At 40.0% G+C, this 21,314-nt stretch overlaps 1 pseudogene; it reads left to right on the forward strand.

The window, feature by feature from the left end:
* The window catches only part of LOC139382603 (zona pellucida-like domain-containing protein 1), a 52,086-nt pseudogene extending 35,847 nt beyond the window's left edge, over nucleotides 1-16,239 (forward strand).
* The last annotated feature ends 5,075 nt before the right edge of the window (nucleotides 16,240-21,314 follow it).

Genomic DNA, 21,314 nt, shown 5'->3' on the forward strand with positions numbered 1-21,314 from the left:
CATGGAATAGCTGTATGGACACTCAATCATTATGGTAATATTTTATGGCAAGTTTACAAACAGTTCTTACGATAAATGTAATTTAAACTTGTGTCTCATTATGGTAAACAGTGAAATAATTATTGCCAGTTATAAATGTAAAAGCTTAGCAGATTATAAGAAAAGACGATCAGTATTTTTTATCCGAATGTGCAAATTGTTCAGACAGATCTGGGTAGATGGATTATTTTAAATATTTTATTGGATCATAAAGAGATTTGACTCATGAATCTATATGGTCCAAATAATGATGATCTAAGCTCCTTTCAAAATATATATAATACTTGATCAAGCCTACAAGCAATACAAGCATACAGACTATTATTATGGTGGAAGATTATGATACGGTTTTAATTAAATACCTCAATGGACTGTAAAGGAAATCACACTACAACTATCACCTGTATGCACTTAAGAAAATTACAAATATCATGGATATAATGGAACTAGTGGATATATGGACATGTCGTGACGTTGGTCTGTGGGATAGGTTTATGACAGTCATAAATACCTCTTCCCCCCTTTTTCCTCTGTAGCCTACTGAGGTTACATTTGCAAAACCCTTGGTTAACATAGAGATTCTGGGAAAGTCAGAATGTAGGGGGAAATGAACTATATTCTGGTAATCCTAACAATTGAACATATGCGGTGGTACTTAATGAATATGATGTCAGTTCAATGGTCATCTGAGATATTCTCATCAATGATAAGATGACATAAACTCTACAGTGGAAAGTCTACACATCAGAGTTATCGGATTCACATGGAATTGTTGTTCAATTTAACCTCTCTAGGGTAGGGGGCAGCATTCGGAATTTTGGATGAAAAGCATGCCCAAATTAAACGGCCTGCTGCTCGGGCCCAGAAGATATGATATGCATATAACCGGTATATTTGGATAGAAAACACTCTAAAGTTTCCAAAACTGTTAAAATAGTGTCTGTGAGTATAACAGGACTGATTTAGCAGGCGAAAACCTGAGAAAAATCCATTCAGGAAGTAGTTTTTTTTTTTTTTTTTAAGTTTTCTATTCAATGCCATTACAGTATCCATTGACTTAGGATTCCATTTGCAGTTCCTATGCCTTCCACTAGATGTCAACAGTCTTTAGAAATCGTTTCAGGCTTGTATTCTTATAAATGAGGGAGTAAGACCAGTCTGAACGAGTGGACCCTAATGTGACGCAGAGTTTTTCAGGTGCATGTGCATTTCTTGTTTACCTTTTATATTGACGATGTGATTGTCCGGTTGAAATATTATAGATCATTTAGGCTAAAAAACAACCTGAGGATTGAATATAAACATCGTTTGACATGTTTCTATGAACTTTACGGATACAATTAGAATTTTTTTGTCTGATTGTTTAGACTGACTTTGAGCCTGTGGATTACTGAAGAAAACTGAGGTTTTTGGATATAAAGAGACTTTATCGAACAAAAGGAACATTTATTGAGTAAATGAATGTCTACTGATTGCCACCATATGAAGATCATCAAAGGTAAGGGATTAATTTTATCTCTATTTCTGAGTTTTGTAACGCTTCTGCTTGGCTGGGTACTGTTTGTAATAATTTGTCAACTGGGCTATGTTCTGGGCTAGGTATGTTCTGGGCTAGGTATGCTTTCGCCGAAAGCATTTTATAAATATGACACTGTGGTTGGTTTAACAAGAAGTTAATCTTTAAACCTTTCTAAAATATGTTTTGTTTTCTGAATTTTAATAATGAGCATTTCTGTAATTGAATTTGGTGCTCTGCAACCTCACTGGATGTTGGCCAGATGGGACGCTAGTGTCCCACATACCCTAGAGAGGATAAATGTTTGAATATTAAATTATTTGTGATGGGATGAAATGTGATTTTAGCTTCTAAAATGTGAGATGTGGGTTTTCATAAGATATTGCTGCTCACTCAGTGGCCCGCCCACGTGAAGAGACAGAGGTTGTAAACTATGACACACACCCCTTTTCTCCCTTCATATATAAAGCCTTGATGACAATAGAACTTCCTGTTCCGATGTGGTAGGATGACGGTCCTATGTCAGAATGGTTCAGGTAATAACTACAGAACGAAGCCAACATCAGCATGAGCGTTGGTTGCGAATGGTATGAACTTTGAACTCTTATTCACGACAGAAGTGATACCTCCTAGCCGTTGAGTTAGCGACCGCAGCTGCAAACGCAGGTTAGGAAGGAACAGACAGAGTATCCCATCTACCACACAACGACGTTACTACAACTTATCCAAGTGACCACCAGAAACATTCTTCAAAGGACAGAGGACTCGGTTTGGTAACACGGTCTTCCATCTACCACCAACCTACTGAAGCGCAGCTCAGAGTAAATATTTAGTGTATTTTCCTTTTCCAAATGGGCGGTAATTTAGAATGCATAAAATACTGTAATTACGATAGCGCAGCTTCTTCCCTTTGTTCCTCAGTCTTCCCGCTCCTTCACTCAAACCCAGCCCCTTTTATTTTGTGTAACAAGCTGTCATATCTGTTCTGCCCGCTAGGGACGTTTTTCTTTATGATGTAATTTGTAATTTGATTCAAATTGTTAGCCAGGGTTCTTGCAGATACCCAAGAATTTACAACTTTCAGATTATGAGACTGAAGTAATATGAAGATTAATGTTGACTGCTATTGATGTAAAATATTACTAGGTCTTTAAGAGTTTATTCGGAAGATAACAGCTCTATAAATATTATTTTGTGGTGCCCGACTCTCTAGTTAATTACATTTACATGATTAGCTCAATCAGGTGATATTAATTACGGATAAATTATTTTATAGAATAGCATGTCATATCACTTAATCCGGCATAGCCAAAGACACGACAGACTCTTAAATATCCTGACCTAGTGAGATATATATGGCGGAGGCTCAATCAAGCTAGTCGTCTTGACTACTTTCTTATGTCATTCTCACTGGCACCAAATGTTTTAAAAGTGTTGATAGGGGACCGAATTCAGTCGGACCATCAAACAATTGGCATATACATTACTCTTACAGAATGTCCATGTGGGAGAGGGTATTGGAAATGTAAACAAAGCCTATTTATTGGATGTCAACTTGTTTTTAACCAGGACAGAATCATTTATAACTGACTTCTTCCTACATAATATAGGTACAGCAGGTCCCCTTGTTGTATGGGACACTTTTAAATGTGACTTTAGAGGCCATGCAATTCAATACCCATCTTTAAAACAAAAGCAATTTAAGTCAAAATAATTCATATTAAGAACGGAAATAGAGTGACTAACAGTACAGATAGATAGCAATAAAAACAGTACCATAGAGGCACAGAATACATTACAGGAAAAACTAAAATAAGTGGAGGAACTTATTCAAGAAATAGCAAGTGTAATATATTATTTAAAAGTGGACTGGATGGAATATGGTGAAAAATGCAACAGTTCTCTTCATCTTCAGCATAGAAATGCTACCAAAAAGAATTTACTGAAACTTACAAATGACGGAGTCACCCATGATTCACCAAACAATATTTTTAAAGATGAAGCAAAGTACTTTAAGCATATATTTTTGTTTCAGTCTCCATCTCCACTAAACAAAGTTAATTGTAAGGATTTGTTTCATATTAATAATGTAAAATTGACAGCTGTACAGAAAGACTCATGTGAATGCCAAATTACAAAGGAGAAACTTAAATTCTTAAAGTCAGAGAAAACTCCAGGGCTGGATGGCATACCAGTTGAGATATTCCTTTGATGTATTCAAAGGCCCGTTATTAGCACGTTTTAACCACTCCTATAAAAAATGATAGATTATCAGATAGTCAACAAGAAGGTCTGATTTCATTATTACTGAAATAGGATACAAGTGGTAAATATAAAGATCCAGTCCACAAAAAAAATGTGGAGGTCCCTGTAACGTGTCTGCTGGGAGTCAGAAAGCAAGTTCAGGGAGTGAATACATTTAATGAATGAACAAAACATAATACAAAACAAGAAACATGAACAATGTGCAGACATGAAACTGAAACAGAAACAATAATGCCTGGGGAAGAAACCAAAGGGAGTGACATAAATAGGGCAGGTAATCAAGGAGGTGATGGAGTCCAGGTGAGTGTCATTAGGCGCTGATGCGGGTGACAGGTGTGCGCAATAATCAGCAGCCTGTTGACCTAGAGGCTGGGGAGGGAGCACACATGACAGTACCCCGTCCCTGATGCACGGCCCCAGCCGCAGGACGCCAACCAATATTACGATCCCGGGGATCAGGAGCGGACCGGGCGACCTAGAGCGCCGGAGAGAGAGCACATTATTCATCCTGATCAGACAGGTTATTTACATGGATGATACATTGGAGATATTATAAGACAAGTACTGGAAACAACAGAACACTATGAAAACCTGGGGGAAAAAGGCCTGGTATTTATAGCTGACTTTGAAAATAATTATTTAATTATTATTATTTTTAATTCACCTTTATTTAACCAGGCAGGCTAGTTGAGAACAAGTTCTCATTTACAACTGCGACCTGGCCATAATAAAGCAAAGCAGTGCAACATAAACAACAACACAGAGTTACACATGGACCAAACAAGCGTATAACACAATAGAAAAAAATAAAGTCTATATACAGTGTGTGCAAATGGCGTGAGGAGGTAAGGCAATAAATAGGCCATAGTAGCGAAGTAATTACAATTTAGCAAATTAACACTGGAGTGATAGATGAGCAAATGATGATGTGCAAGTAGGAATACTGGTGTGCAAAAGAGCAGAAAAATAAATAAAAACAATATGGGGATGAGGTAGGTAGATTGGATGGGCTATTTACAGATGGGCTATGTACAGCTGCAGCGATCGGTTAGCTGCTCTGATAGCTGATGTTTAAAGTTAGTGAGGGAAATATAAGTCTCCAGCTTCAGCGATTTATGCAATTCGTTCCAGTCATTGGCAGGAAGGAAAGGCAGCCAAAAGAGGTGTTGGCTTTGGTGATGACCAGTGAGAGCTGGAGTGCTACGGGTGGGTGTTGTTATCGTGACCAGTGAGCTGAGATAAGGCGGAGCTTTACCTAGCATAGACTTATAGATGACCTGGAGCCAGTGGGTCTGGCGACAAATATGTAACGAGGGCCAGCCGACAAGAGCATACAGATCACAGTGTTGGGTGGTACATGGTGCTTTGGTGACAAAACGGATGGCACTGTGATAGACTGCATCCAGTTTGCTGAGTAGAGTATTGGAAGCTATGTTGTAAATGACATTGCCGAAATCGAGGATCGGTAGGATAGTCAGTTTTACGAGGATATGTTTGGCGGCATGAGTGAAGCAAATTCTAGATTTAATTTTGGAATGGAGATGTTTAATATGAGTCTGGAAGGAGAGTTTACAGTCTAGCCAGGCACCTAGGTATTTGTAGTTGTCCACATATTCTAAGTCCGAACCGTCCAGAGTAAAAAGCATGCATTTAGTTTTACTAGCATTTAAGAGCAGTTGGAGGCCACGGAAGGAGAGTTGTATGGCATTGAAGCTCGTTTGGAGATTAGTTAACACAGTGTCCAAAGAAGGGCCAGATGTACACAGAACGGTGTTGTCTGCGTAGAGGTGGATCAGGGTATCACCCACAGCAAGAGGGACATCGTTGATATATACAGATAAAATAGTCGGCCCGAAAGTTGAACTGTGTGGTACCCCCATAGAGACTGCCAGAGGTCCAGACAATAGGCCCTGCGATTTGACACACTGATCTCTGTCTGAGAAGTAGTTGTTGAACCAGGCGAGGCAGTCATTTGAGAAACCATGGCTGTTGAGTCTGCCGATAAGAATGCGATGATTGACAGAGTTGAAAGCCTTGGCCAGGTCAATGAAGACAGCTGCACAGTACTGTCTTTTATCGATGGCGGTTATGATATCGTTTAGTACCTTGAGCGTGGCTGAGGTGTACCCATGACCAGCTCAGAAACCGGATTGCACAGTGGAAAAGGTACGGTGGGATTCAAAATGGTCAGTGATCTGTTTATTAACTTGGCTTTCGAAGACTTTAGAAAGGCATGGCAGGATGGATATATATCTATAACTGTTTGGGTCTAGAGTGTCCCCCCCTTTGAAGAGGGGGATGACTGCGGCAGCTTTCCAATCTGTAGGGATCTCGGACGATATGAAAGAGAGGTTGAACAGACTGGTAATAGGAGTTGCAACATTGGCAGCGGATAATTTTAGAAAGAGAGGGTCCAGATTGTCTAGCCCAGCTGATTTGTACTGGTCCAGGTTTTGCAGCTCTTTCAGAACATCTGCTGTCTGGATTTGGGTGAGGGAAAAGCTGGCGAGGCTTGGGCAAGTAGCTGAAAAGACAGAACAAATAATACAACAAATATTGTGGTTAAAATCAAATATACTAATTGATTTTTAAAAAACTGTATTTTTCGGGAAAAAAAAGAGAAAAAACATTTTTGTGAATGTTATCATAAATAGGACTGATGGAGTTACAGTATGTCACACCTGCAGCTAACACAGACATACAGAGATGTCTGCTCTACCCAAAATTACAACCAATTAATTGCAGCATTACCACAAAAATGGAAGAGGCAAGTAGAAGGGGAAAAAGTAAGGAACTTGTACGTCGTCCCTGTATTAAAGAACATAAATGGTTAAAGAAAAGTGTGATAAATAAAAACATATACCAATTTAATTTAAGGACCAAAAAACTGACAGCTGTGCCATATAAACTGCAAAATAGTTGGGAAGAGATTTTCGATGTACCCATTCCATGGCACATGGTTTATGAATTGATACACAAAACAACGGCAGATTCAAAACTTCACATTTTTCAATTTAAATTACTATACAAAATTCTTGCATCTAATAGAATGTTATATATATGGGGGATACAATCTTCCTAGCTCTGCAGATTCTGCTGTGAAGCAGAGTCATTAGATCCTTTATTTTGGTATTGTCCATATGTAGCTCGTTTTTGGTCACAGGTCCAGGAATGGCTGAAGAATTGCAACATTTGCCTCGAACTAACGCTGCAGATAGCAATACTGGGTGATTTGAAAAGCCATAGTCAATCAATCAACAATATAATAATTATTTTAGCAAAAATGTTTATTTTTAATTTACAATCCATAGAAGCTATGAGAATAGAAAGGTTCAATTTGTTTGTGAAGCATCACAACACAGTTGAAAAATAAATGGCAAATAGAAATCCAAAATGAATGATGCTGAGAGATAGATGGGAGAGGTTGAATGGAGCTGAAGGGTGGGACTAATAGCAAGATAAAACATGTAAAACATACGTGGTCTGTAAAATGTATATAGGTTCAGAACTTTTGTGAAATAGCACAGTTACAAATAGAAATCAAACTGGATGGACATCAGAAATAGAGGAAGGAGTAAAAACAAACAAAAAATAACTATTGTAAAATAGACTGTCTGTAAAATGTGTATAAGATGTAGAAATTGAAGGTAAAAGCCAAAGTGTTTATTAGTTTACTCCAATTGGGGGATCGGTGGTAGGGTTTGCGGGGAATAATAATAAAGGTATATTCTTTAAAAAAGTATGTATGTCTATATAGGTATGTGTATGTACATACAGTAGGGAGAACAAGTATTTGATACACTGCCGATTTTGCATGTTTTCCTACTCACAAAGATTGTAGAGGTCTGTAATTTTTTATCATAGGTACACTTCAACTGTGAGAGACAAAAATCCAGAAAATCACATTGTATGATTTTTAAGTAATTAATATGCATTTTATTGCATGACATAAGTATTTGATACTTCAGAAAAGCAGAACTTAATATTAAGTACAGAAACCTTTGTTTGCAATTACAGAGATCATACGTTTCCTGTAGTTCTTGACCAGGTTTGCACACACTGCAGCAGGGATTTTGGCCCACTCCTCCATACAGACCTTCTCCCAATCCTTCAGGTTTCGGGGCTGTCGCTGGGCAAGACGGACTTTCAGCTCCCTCCAAAGATTTTCTATTGGGTTCAGGTCTGGAGACTGGCTAGGCCACTCCAGGACCTTGAGATGCTTCTTACGGAACCACTCCTTAGTTGCCCTGGCTGTGTGTTTTGGGTCGTTGTCATGCTGGAAGAACCAGCCACGATCCATCTTCAATGCTCTTACTGAGGGAAGGAGGTTGTTGGCCAAGATCTCGCGATACATGGCCCCATCCATCCTCCCCTCAATACGGTGCAGTCGTCCTGTCCCCTTTGCAGAAAAGCATCCCCAAAGAATGATGTTTCCAACTTTATGCTTCACGGTTGGGATGGTGTTCTTGGGGTTGTACTCCTCCAAACACGGCGAGTGGAGTTTAGACCAAAATGCTCTATTTTTGTCTCCTCAGACCACATGACCTTTTCCCATTCCTCCTCTGGATCATCCAGATGGTCATTGTCAAACTTCAGACGGGCCTGGACATGCGCTGGCTTGAGCAAGGGGACCTTGCGTGCGCTGCAGGATTTTAATCCATGACGGCGTAGTGCGTTGCTATTGGTTTTCTTTGAGACTGTGGTCCCAGCTCTCTTCAGGTCATTGACCAGGTCCTGCTGTGTAGATCTGGGCTGATCCCTCACCTTCTTCATGATCATTGATGCCCCACGAAGTGAGATCTTGCATGGAGCCCCAGACCGAGGGTGATTGACCGTCATCTTGAACTTCTTCCATTTTCTAATAATTGCGCCAACAGTTGTTGCCTTCTCACCAAGCTGCTTGCCTATTGTCCAGTAGCCATCCCAGCCTTGTGCAGGTCTACAATTTTATCCTGATAACATTTTATCCCAGTTGCCACAGGAAGTTTTTGTGCTGGTTAAGGGCAGTCAGGTCTGGAGTGAACCAAGGGCTATATCTGTTCTTAGTTTTACATTTATGGAAAGGGACATGCTTATTTAAGGCATCCTCGACTGACGGGATGAGGTCAATATCCTTCCAGGATACCCGGGCCAGGTCGATTACAAAGGCATGCTCGCAGAAGTGTTTTAGGGAGCATTTGACAGTGATGAGGGGTGGTTGTTTGACTGCGGACCCATAGCGGATGCAGGCAATAAGGCAGTGATCGCTGAGTTCATGATTGAAAACAGCAGAGGTGTATTTGGAGGGCAAATTGGTCAGGATAATATCTATGAGGGTGCCCTTGATTACAGATTTAGGGTTGTACCTGGTGGGTTCCTTGATCATTTGTGTGAGATTGAGGGCATCTTGCTTAGATTGTAGGACGGGGTGTTAAGCATATCCCAATTTAGGTCACCTAACAGAATTAACTCTGAAGATAGATGGGGGGCAATCAATTCACATTCACACAGGGCACAGCTGGGAGCTGAGGGGGGTCTATAACAGGCGGCCTATAACAGGCGGCCTATAACAGGCGGCAACAGTGAGAGACTTATTTCTGGAGAGAATCATTTTTAAATTAGAAGCTCAAACTGTTTGGACATAGACCTGGAAAGTATGACAGAACTTTGCAGGCTCTCTCTGGAGTAGAATGCAACTCCTCCCCCTTTGGCAGTTCTATCTTGATGGAAAATGTTGTAGTTGGGTATGGAAATCTCCGAATTTTTGGTGGCCTTCCTAAGGCAGGATTCAGATAAAGTATGACTGGAATTTATATATAAATGCCTGGAATATTTTAATTTTGGAGAATCTCTTATACAATAGGTTAAAGTTATTCATAGTAAATCTAGTATCATGGCTCAGGATAAGACCAAAATGCAGACACAGGACACAGGAGGCGAATAGTTCGAATCTCAGATATTTATTATAACACATCATTACCCAATAGCAACAGATATGAGTTACATTAACCACACACACACACAATCCCCACCGTTCCCCACAAACAGTCACAAGCTCAGATGTTCAACAATTGTTCCATCCCTGAGCCCAACTCAAGAGAAGACTTGATTTGTGAATACATTGATGTAAAGTATTGGGTGGCAGGCACAAAATGCATCAGTTTGTGCATTTTACCATGAGGCTGGCCATGGGCCTCTTTGTGTCACACCCTGATCTGCTTCACCTGTCCCTGTGATTGTCTCCACCCCCTCCAAGTGTCGCTTATTTTATAAGTGTATTTATCCTAGTTTTTCCTGTCTCTCTCCGTGCCAGTTCGTCTTGTATGTTTTCCAAGTCAACCAGCGTTTTTCCCGTTCTCCTGTTTTTTGCTATTCTCCTTTTTCTAGTCCTCCTGGTTTTGACCCTTGCCTGTTTCTGGACTCTGTACCCGCCTGCCTGACCATCTGCCTCCTTTGTCTGCATCTGGGTCTTGCCTTGTGTCATGATACTTTGGTGTTGTATAGAGTAGGAATCAGATCCCCATTGGTACAAGTACCAACACATTTACCAAGACCAGAGTCAAAGAATTAAAGAGGGCTCAAATTGATTTGGTTCCTTTTGAGAAAAACATCACAGGTTGTTTTCATGCAGCAAACAATCCTCAACCATAATCGGGAGAAAATATTGGATTCCACTTCTTTGTCAGCTATTTTAATATCAGAACATATTTCCCTATGAATGAAAGTACCCGGTGTGAGATGAAACAAAATTGCACAAAACAACAGTTGAATAAGAACATAAAATAACAGAAATCGTGTACCCCCCATGTAGAATACTTGCAGACAATAATTTATGTGACTACAGGCTACATAGAAATTAATTGATTATTTTCAGATGTCTTATACTGTCTGGATTCTTACAATAGACCTAGTCATCAAACATTTACATATCCTGCTTCAAATCCACCGTACCATCCAAAGGCTTATCAAAGGCATTGCTATAGGGAGAAAAATATTGCCAAGATGGGCTTTACTGTTAGCTGCTACTTTCTCAGTGACAAATCATCTCCTCTTGAAACAGGTAATCCATTTCATAAAGATTGTGTTTCACTAGAACAGATTAGAATGGCACAATTGAATGGCACAATTAGATAATCTCCATATGAAATAAATGCAACAAAGGATAACAATTAGGCCCAAAGTTACATTTTTTCAAATAGGCCATTGGGGGAGGCAGTTGAGGTTGTGAGGAGTGAGAAGGCACCAGAGCAGGGACACGGGGGCTTGCTCAGTCAAGTGCTGAATTACTTAGACCCCCCCCCCATGTGTTCCTGCACTGAAACCTTTTCTACCAAAGGTAATTAAAATCTGCAGCAAGCACTTAACAAGATTAATTCCATCTTGATCTCCCAAATAAGGGGGGTTGCCAACATATGTGTCTCAGGATCTCAAAATGTGTTTGAGCTAGGAGGCACTGCACTCTAATAAATTCCCAGGTTTTCTAAAATAACTCAAGCAATGAGCTTCAAAGTAAACACACCAAGACAGTCATGAGGGGGGTACAACAACACCTTTCCCCCTCAGGAGATTGAAAAGATTTTGCATGGGTCCCCAGATCCTCAAAAAGTTTTACAGCGGTTGCATCACCGTCTGGTATGGCAACTGCTCGGCATCTGACCATAAGGCGCTCCAGAGGGTAGTGCATACGGGGTAGTGGGACAAAGCTTTCTGCCATCCAAGACGGTAGGCTGTCATTGTAAATACGAATTTGTTCTTAACTGACTTGCCTAGTTAAATATAGGTTAAAAAAAATATTATAATAATAATCAAAACTGTACTGGAGCTCCAAGTCTAGGACCAAAAGGCTCATTAACAGCTTCTACCCCCAAGCCATAAGACTGCTGAACAATTCATCAAATAGCCACCCGGACTATTTACATTGACACCTCCCCCCAAATCCCCCAGATTCAAACGTCACGGGACTTACCTTCTCGGCTGTTCTGCTTTGCCCCCTAGGCCAACTTTAGAGTGAACTACCTCTGTTGAACCAATCTATTAATCAGTTATGTATGATGATTGAGCCATTGACAGAAAGTTGAACTGGATCAGGTGTTACCTGGCTGTAAATTAAGAGAGGGGGTTGGAGGACAGGGGTTCTGTACAGTCATCCCTCTGGCACTGGACAACATGCTCTACACAGGTTCTTGTCACCACTCTTGTCATGACAGTAACAAATTACTTTTGCCTGTCTTTTTTGTTTTGGCTTTGCAACTTTGGAATTGCGGTTACCTAAACCATTACATAACTTCAGTAGTTCCATGAGGGCTAGAGCCATGAGAGCTAAAATGCTTAATAAGCTAAAATGTTGAATGTAAATTGCCTTTCACGTTCCTTTTCTTGCCCATACCATCCAGGTACCATAGTACACCTCAGTTATCAAGGGAAGGATCACTTCTACGGCAAGAATGTTAATCAACTCAATCGTATAAATACAGTTGTTTTTATCGTTTTGGTGCTATTTTCATAAGTATGTGGTGAATTTTAAAAACTCAGTACAAAAATCCAAACTGGTAACACTTGCAATGTCTCATATTTAAACGTTTAAAATTAATTTTGCTTGAAGACATCTTTCAATGCACAACCATTGATACAAAATCTAAGTTTACTGTGAAATACCATGAGAACATTGATTTAATTGCCAAAAAAGATTTAGTTATTTGAACAATCAATCAAATCAAATTTTATTTGTCTCGTGACGAATACAACAGGTGAAATGCTTACTTACAAGAACTTAACCAACAATGCATTTTTAAGAAAATAGAGTTAAGACAATATTTACTAAATAAACTAAAGTAAAAACTGTTTTTTTAAGTAACACAATAAAACAACAATAACGAGGCTATTTACAGGGGGTAGCGGTACCGAGTCAATGTGCGAGGTAATTTGTACATGTACAGTACCAGTCAAAATTTTGGACACACTTACTCATTCAAGGGTTTTTCTTCATTTTTACCATTTTCTACATTGTAGAATAATAGTGAAGACATCACAACTATGAAATAACACATATGGAATCATGTAGTAACCAAAAAAGTGTTTTATATATTTTATATTCTTCAAAGTTGCCACCCTTCGCCTCTATATTTAACCAGGCAAGTCAGTTAAGAACAAATTCTTATTTACAGTAAAGGCCTAGAAACAGTGGGTTAACTGCCCTGTTCAGGAGCAGAATGACAGATTTGTACCTTGTCAGCAGGGGGATTCGATCTAGCAACCTTTTGGTTACTGGCCCAAAACTCTAACCACTAGGGTACCTGCCTTGATGACAGCTTTGCACACTCATGGAATTCTCTCAACCAGTTTCACCAGGAATGCTTTTCCAACAGTCTTGAAGGAGTTCCCATATATGCTTTTTTATTTATATTTTATTTTACCATTATTTAACTAGGAAAGTCAGTTAAGAACAAATTCTTATTTACAATGACGACCTACAAGCTGAGCACTTGTTGGCTGCTTTTCCTTCACTCTGCGGTCAAACTCATCACAAACCATCTCAATTGGGCTGAGGTTGGGTGATTGTGGAGGCTAGGTCATCTGATGCAGCACTCCATCACTCTCCTTCTTGGTCAAATAGCCCATACACAACCTGGAGATGTGTTGGGTCATTGTCCAGTTGAAAAACAAATGATAGTCCCACTAAGCACAGACCAGATGGGAGGGCATATCGCTGCAGAATGCTGTAGTAGCCATACTGGTTAAGTATGCTTTGAATTCTAAATAAATCTCTAACAGTGTCACCAGCAAAGCAACACTACAACATCACACCTCCTCCTCCATGCTTCACGGTGGGAACCACACATGCGAAGATCCTCCGTTCACCTACTCTGCGTCTCACAAAGACAGCGTGGTTGGAACCCAAAATCTCAAATTTGGACTCATCAGACCAAAGGACAGATTTCCACCGGTCTAATGTCCATTGCTTGTGTTTCTTGGCCAAAGCAAGTATCTTCTTCTTATTGGTGTCCAATAGTGGTTGGTAATGGTTTCTTTGCAGAAATTCGACCATGAATTTCTGATTCACACAGTTTCCTCTGAACAGTTGATGTTGAGATGTGTCTGTTACTTGAACTCCGTGAAGCATTTATTTGGGCACAGTTAACTCTAATGAACTTATTCTCTGCAGCAGAGGCAACTCTGGGTCTTCCATTCCTGTGGGGTTCCTCATGATAGCCAGTTTCATCATAGCGCTTGAAGGTTTTTGAGACTGCACTTGAAGAAACTTTCAAAATTCTTGAAGTTTTCTGGAATGACTGACCTTCTTATCTTGAATTAATGATGGACTGTCATTTGTCTTTGCTTATTTGAGCTGCTCTTTATATAATATGGACTTGGTCATTTATCAAATAGGGCTATCTTCTGTATACCACCCTTACTATACCTTGTCACAACACAACTGATTGGCTCAAATGCATTAATTAAAAAGGAAAGAAATTCCACAAATTAACTTTTAAGAAGGCACACCTGTTAATTGAAATACATTTCAGGTGACTACCTCATGAAGCTGGTTGAGAGAATGCCAAGAGTGTGCAAAGCTGTCAAGGTAAAGGGTGGCTACTTTGAAGAATCTCAAATATAAAATATATTTAGAGTCTTTTAAGACATGTTTGGTTACTGCATGATTCCATATGTGTTATTTCATAGTTTTGATGTCTTCACTATTATTGTACAATGTAGAAAATAGTACAAATAAAGAAAAACCCTGGAATGAGTAGATGTGTCCAAACTTTTGACAGGTACTGGATATAAACAAGGTATTTCTGTTTATTATTTTTTATTAAAAAAAATGTCAAACCTGTTTTCACTTTGTCATTATGGGGTATTGTGTGTAGATTGATGAGGAAAATTTTTCATTTAATCCATTTTAGAATAAGGCTGTTACATACAGTACATCTCTGATTTTGACAATATCTTACTTTGAAGTAAAATCAGAATAGTCATCATTATAATAGTACATTGCAGTATATATCATACTTTATATGTTTATACTTTACAAACATACATTTTAATTATTAGTTCATTATTATTAATTATTATTATTTCATCATTATTATTATTATTAGTTCTCAAAATCTGTAGTAGACAAGCCAGTTTAAAATCTATAGGTTTACCAAACAGTTAATTGATGAACAATTAAGAACAGTCGGATTAAGTAATAGTAACATTTATTTTAACCATTGATAAGAGAATCATATCAAAAGTTAAGTGAGCATTTCATTAGCCAAATACATTTAAACTCAGTTTCACAATTCCTGACATTTAATCCTAGTAAAAATTCCCTTTCTGTCACGCCCTGATCATAGAGAGCCCTTGGTTCTCTATGGTGTAGTAGGTCAGGGCATGACTAGGGGGTGTACTAGTTCAAAATTTCTATATTGGTGTTTGTATGGTTCCCAATTAGAGGCAGCTGGTAATCGTTGCCTCTAATTGGGGATCATATTTAGGTAGCCATTTTTCCCCACCTGTGTTTGTGGGATATTGTTTGTGTTAGTGTGTTTGGGCACTACTACGTCACGGTCTTTGTAAGTTTTGTTGTTATGTTCCCAGTTTCATTGAAAAGATGTATTGAAAAGATGTGGAACTCATTGCACGCTGCGCCTTGGTCCGCTCATTTTGAAGATCGTGACAGAATATCCCACCATGCAAGGACCAAGCAGGAAATCATGGGAGGACACGAGACCCTTCCTTGGCGGGAGTCGCCAAGGAGCATGGAAGGACAGCGACGACGCCAGGGTTCGCGGCCACAGAAACCCCAATAATTTTTTGGGGGTGGGGCACGAGGGGTGGCCGGTCGAGCCGAGGAGAGTGCCAGAGCCCCTCTGGGTGTCGATGGAACAATGTGAGGAAGGATCCCGGTGAGAAGAGTTAGCAAGGAGTAGGCTGCAGCGCAGGCGGGCTGGAGAGAGGGTCATCAGTCTGGTGAGTCCTGTGCCAGCTCCCCGCTCCCTTCCTGAAGTGCGTGTCACCAGTCCGGTGCCACCTGCGCCCGCTCCACGCACCAGGCCTCCAGTGCGTCTCCCTAATCCGGCACGTCCTGTGCCAGCTCCCCGCACGGCGTCCAGTCCCGCTCCATGGCCGGAGCCTTCTTCTGTGCCGGTGCCCAGTCCAGGCACGGTGTCCAGTCCTGCTCCATGGCCGGAGCCTTCTTCTGTGCAGGTGCCCAGTCCAGGTATGGCGTCCCGTCCAGCTCTAGGGCCAGTGTCCTCCTTTGCGCCAAAGCCCAGTCCAGGCACGGCGTTCAGCCCGGTGCCATGGCCGGATCAGTGGTCTGGACGGGGGCTACAACCTGCACCGGAGCCGCCACCGACACTAGTCACCCCCCCCTACCCTCCCCATTTGGTTTCAGGTTTTGCGACCGGAGTCCTGACCTGACCATAGAGAGCCCTTGGTTCTCTATGGTGTAGTAGGTCAGGGCATGACTAGGGGGTGTTATAGTTCAATATTTCTATGTTGGTGTTTTGTATGGTTCCCAGCCTTTTTATTCTCTATTTTGGTAAGGTCGAGGTGTGACTAGGGTGGGTGATCTAGTGTATTTATATCTATGTTGGCCTGGTATGGTTCCCAATCAGATCCAGCTGGTAATCGTTGCATCTAATTGGGGATCAAATTAGGTAGCCATTTTTCCCACCTGTGTTTGTGGGATATTGTTTGTTAGTGTGTTTGGGCACTACTACTTCACGTTCTTTGTAAGTTTTGTATTTTTGTTTCCAGTTTCACTTTGTATTAAAAAGATGTGGAACTCAATGCACGCTGCGCCTTTGTCCGCTCATTTTGAAGATCTTGACACTGTCTTAGGTCAGTTAGGATCACCACTTTATTTTAAGAATATGAAATGTCAGAATAGTAGTAGAGAGAATGGTATTAGTATTTGGTAGCATTGCCTTTAAATTGGATCAAACATTTTGGGTAGCCTTCCACAAGCTTCCCACAATAAGTTGGGTGAATTGTGGCCCATTCCTCATGGCAGAGCTGGTGTAATTGAGTCGGGTTTGTAGGCCTCCTAGCTCACACGCTTTCAGTTCTGCCCACAAATGTTTAATAGGATTGAGGTCCAATACCTTGACTTTGTTGTCCTTAGCAATGTCATGACGTTGGCCTAGGGGTAGGTTTATGACAGTCATAAATACCTCTTCCCCCCTTTTTCCTCTCTCTACCCTACTGATGTTACATTTGCAAAACCCTTGGTTAACAGATTCTGGGAACATCAGAAGGTGGGGGAAAATGAACTATATTCTGGTAATCCGACCAATTGAACATATGCGGTGGTACTTAATGAATATGATGCCAGTTCGGTTGTCATCTGAGACATTCTCATCAATGATAAGATGACAAACTCTACGGTGTAAAGTCTACACATCAGAGTTATCGGATTCACATGGAATTGTTGTTCAATTTAAATGTTTGAATATGAAATTATTCGTGATAGGATGAAATGTGATTTTAGCTTCTAAAATGTGAGATTTGGGTTTTCATAAGATAGGGTTCTGCTCAATCAGTGGCCCGCCCCTGTGAAGGGACATGGGCTATAAAACTTTTCAAACACGCCCTCTCCCTTCCCATAAAGCCTTGACGACAATATAACCTGTTCCGAGGACGTGAAGACGACGGTCCTATGTCAGAATGGTTCAGATAATAACTACAGAACGAAGCCAACATCAGAGTGAACTTTGGTTGCGAATGGTATGAACTTTGAACTCTTCACTACAGAAGTGATACCTCCTAGCCGTTGAGTTAGCAACAGCTGCTGCAAACGAGGGTTAAGAAGGAACAGACAGAGTATCCTGTCTACTATACAACGACGTTAGTACAACGTATTCAATTTACCTTCATTTACCTTCAGGTACCTTCAGGCATTTGAAAATTGCTCCCAAAGATGAACCAGACTTGTGGAGGTCTATAATTTTTTTATAGGTCTTGGCTGATTTCTTTAGATTTTCCCATGATGTCAGGCACTGAGTTTGAAGGTAGGCCTTGAAATACATCCACAGGTACACCTCGAATTGACTCAAATTATGTCAATTAGCCTATCAGAAGCTTCTAAAGCCATGACATCATTTTCTGGAATTTTCCAAGCTGTTTAAAGGCACAGTCAACTTAGTGTATGTAAACTTCTGACCCACTGGAATTGTGGTACAGTGAATTATAAGTAAAATAATCTGTCTGTAAACAATTGTTGGAAAAATTACTTGTGTCATGCACAAAGATGTGCTAACGGACTTGCCAAAACTATAGTTTGTTTACAAGAAATTTGTGGAGTGGTTGAAAAACAAGTTTTAATGACTCCAAACTAAGTGTATGTAAACTTCCAACTTCAACTGTATATTTCTAGATGAAACACTGATTAAGTTTGGTGAAGAAGTGACTGTATGATTTTGTGTGTTGTGCTTAGTCAATTGAAAATGTGCTTAGAGTTTTGAAACATCTGCCTTTTTGATTATCTGTTTTGAGTTTTGTACTATGAGTGGTGAAAATGTTACCACATACTTGTGAAAATTGCACCAAAGCAATAAAAAAAACTGTAATTTCTTGCTTTGAGGCAAAAGATAATAGGTTAGCTAACCTTACCTAACATTGTATGTATCGATTCCCTTTCTTCAGAATCCAGTACTTTGGAATTTGAAAGGGATTAATATAATTTATTTAAAACCTGGAAATATGGGAAAGTACAGGCCAAAACAAAGTGGTTCAAAAACTACTCCAGAGAAAATACTTTTTGATGTAATGACAGCTCTTTCAACCCCTAGCCCAAAAATGGTATCCGTAGATCCAGCTGCTTCGTTTGTGGTTGAAAAATAGTGTCTTTAATGTTGAATTTCTGTGTCATCTCTTTGATAGTCTTGACATGCCCTTTTCACTCAAATCTATCAGGTTTTATCTAGCTTTTTCTGCTATATATCTCCAGCTTTTGCTTTAAAGATTAAATGGCTAATAGAATATCAACCTGCTTTCTTTCTCACAAAGATTTCTGTTTTGTTTGAATTTGGATCTGTAGCAAATGCTGGTGAACAGAAAGAGGACTATTACAACATCTTTACCTCTAAAGTCAAACACTGCTGGGTCAGAGGATTAGCAGGCTAAGGTTTTCCAATACTTTCAATTGTTATAAAGCACTGCGGCTACAGTGAATAATAAGCATATAAAACTGATGATGAAGTAATTAATACCTTAATACCTAAAGTGTAGTAAGTAAAGTAGTATTAAAGTAATAAACTATTATTGGTTGTAAACATCTTTCACTACATTTTTGGAAAGTCCGCTGTCTTTGGAGACTGAGTAAAAATGAATCAGCAAAAGGGTCCACAGTCCCAGACTTGTTCAAGGCAAGACAACATTGCAAAGTTGGAGATCCATACTCTTTGGCAGCTTGGCAGATGCATAGGTTATTGCAGGTCTGTGAGCAAGCCCAAACCATCCCCATGATAGACACAATGTTTATAATTACGTATCAAAATCCAATAATCAAGATACTGTAGTGTTCCAGTGCAATAACTATGAATTGGACTAGACTCCAAAATTAATGTGGGATTTGATCTGGCCTCACATTAAAGAGGGCGAAGTTCAACATTAAATGATTTTCCAGTTTTCCTGTAAAAAAAAACCAATAACATATACATTTAAACACAATCCATAATTAACCTGTATCATTGTCTGCATTCATTGCATTAGCTTGTAATGTTATACAAACAGTTGGATTAATGAAACGCTTCAGACCATTGTGCACATGTTGCACATTGGGAGAAAAGAGTAATTAGGTATCTATTAACATTGCCGGGAAGATGTTTTGCAGTCAATATTTTCTCTAGGGGGGGGACCAGATACATTTTTTTGCCAGTGCTACAGACGGCTATGATGGTCCGCTAATACAGGACTAGTAATGGCCCAGTGCACTACTTTTGTAAAGAAAAAAACATGTTTTATTCTGATTTTTCAGTGGGTGCAGCAGCACCCTCAGAACCCCTACTTTCCCGCGGCTATGTCTATAAATCTCACCTCATTAAACACACAATTTTCAAAAGTTATCATTTGTTTATTTTCTGGGTTTGCTTTCTGATTGTAAGCCTGCAGGCGGAGAAAACATAAGTACGGTTGATTCCAGAGGCATCATTAGCTGACAAACCAACAAATAATTGCAGGTTTGGGTGAGCATAAACATTAGTGATGCCTGACAGCTGCCTGAATCCTAGCAGACAGGCCGATGTCTTTATGAATAAATTCTTCACCTCTCTAGCTACCAGCGAGTAACATTTAGGGATATAACAGGTACCAAACAAACAGCACAGCACAACACAGCACAGCACAACACAGCAGCATGCATGGCAGACTACACAGTGAACGCCACAGACTGAGTAATAGAGACTGTGAGTAATTAGCCCAAGAGAAACAATATGATGGGCCTAACTACAATAAAGATGCAACCTGCCTTGTTGCTTTAATAGATAGCATCAATAACCCATTTTTATTGATTACCTTAATATAATGATGGAGGACTTGAAGGGGATCAAAAAAAGTTGAACTCTACAAAGAACAATAACATTGATTCCGACACTGACTCTTCGCAGAGGCAGAGCTAACCTGCCATCGACCACTGGGCGCTCGCACACTCAATCAGATTAACTAGTGAAGCAATCATCGATTGGAGGCTCTGCGGCTGGCTGACACAGGGCCGGCCATTAAGTGGATCCTCATCTCCCATGGACACAGCACAGAGAGAATGTCAGGGTCACTGTGTTCTCCGTCAGCTCTGTTCCACGGCCTTGTCACAGAGCCTATTCACTGGGAGACTAATCACTCCACCACTGGCCCCTGGAGGAGATGTGACCTAGGCCTCCTGCTTCATGGGACTTGTAATATCATGTCCCCAAGGCCCAGTCAGGGGACAGCATGCACTGTGTCATATCATACATGCTGCTTCTCCACAATGGAACACAGAGACAGAAGCAGGATTAGTATCAAGGTGTAATTAATGCACCATGTTTCATTAAAATGTCACACTGCTGTCCTGCTCAATGCTTTATATAGCCTATTCAGAGCATTAGATGATAAAATGCACTTAGGTAATCAATATATCATTATGTTACAGTCACTTAAGACCCTCAAAATAAGTAATAAAAACTCACCAGCAATGTAATGATTTCAACCCATGAAAGATTCACTGTGTCGGTATGTTGACTGCCCCTAGATATAACTAGTTTTATTCTACGAATCCATAGAAACGCAAGGTTGTTTTTATTCACCCTGATAGCAAGGGCAATGTCACAAGATGTCTCAAAAGATGTCAAGGCGAGAACATTCTCTTTCATCAAATAAAAGAAGTGAGCATTGGTACAGTGGCTCAGATATGACATGATATGCTGTAATTCATTATTCTCTGTGAAACCTTATTATTTAGCTCTGTGGATAGCAAATACTTTCCAGTGCATACTAAATAGTACTACTAAATGACTGGGTATTCATTATCATTCTTTCCCTCCTAAACAAT

The sequence above is a fragment of the Oncorhynchus clarkii genome, chromosome 24 (assembly GCF_045791955.1).
Source record: "Oncorhynchus clarkii lewisi isolate Uvic-CL-2024 chromosome 24, UVic_Ocla_1.0, whole genome shotgun sequence".
Taxonomy (NCBI): domain Eukaryota; kingdom Metazoa; phylum Chordata; class Actinopteri; order Salmoniformes; family Salmonidae; genus Oncorhynchus; species Oncorhynchus clarkii.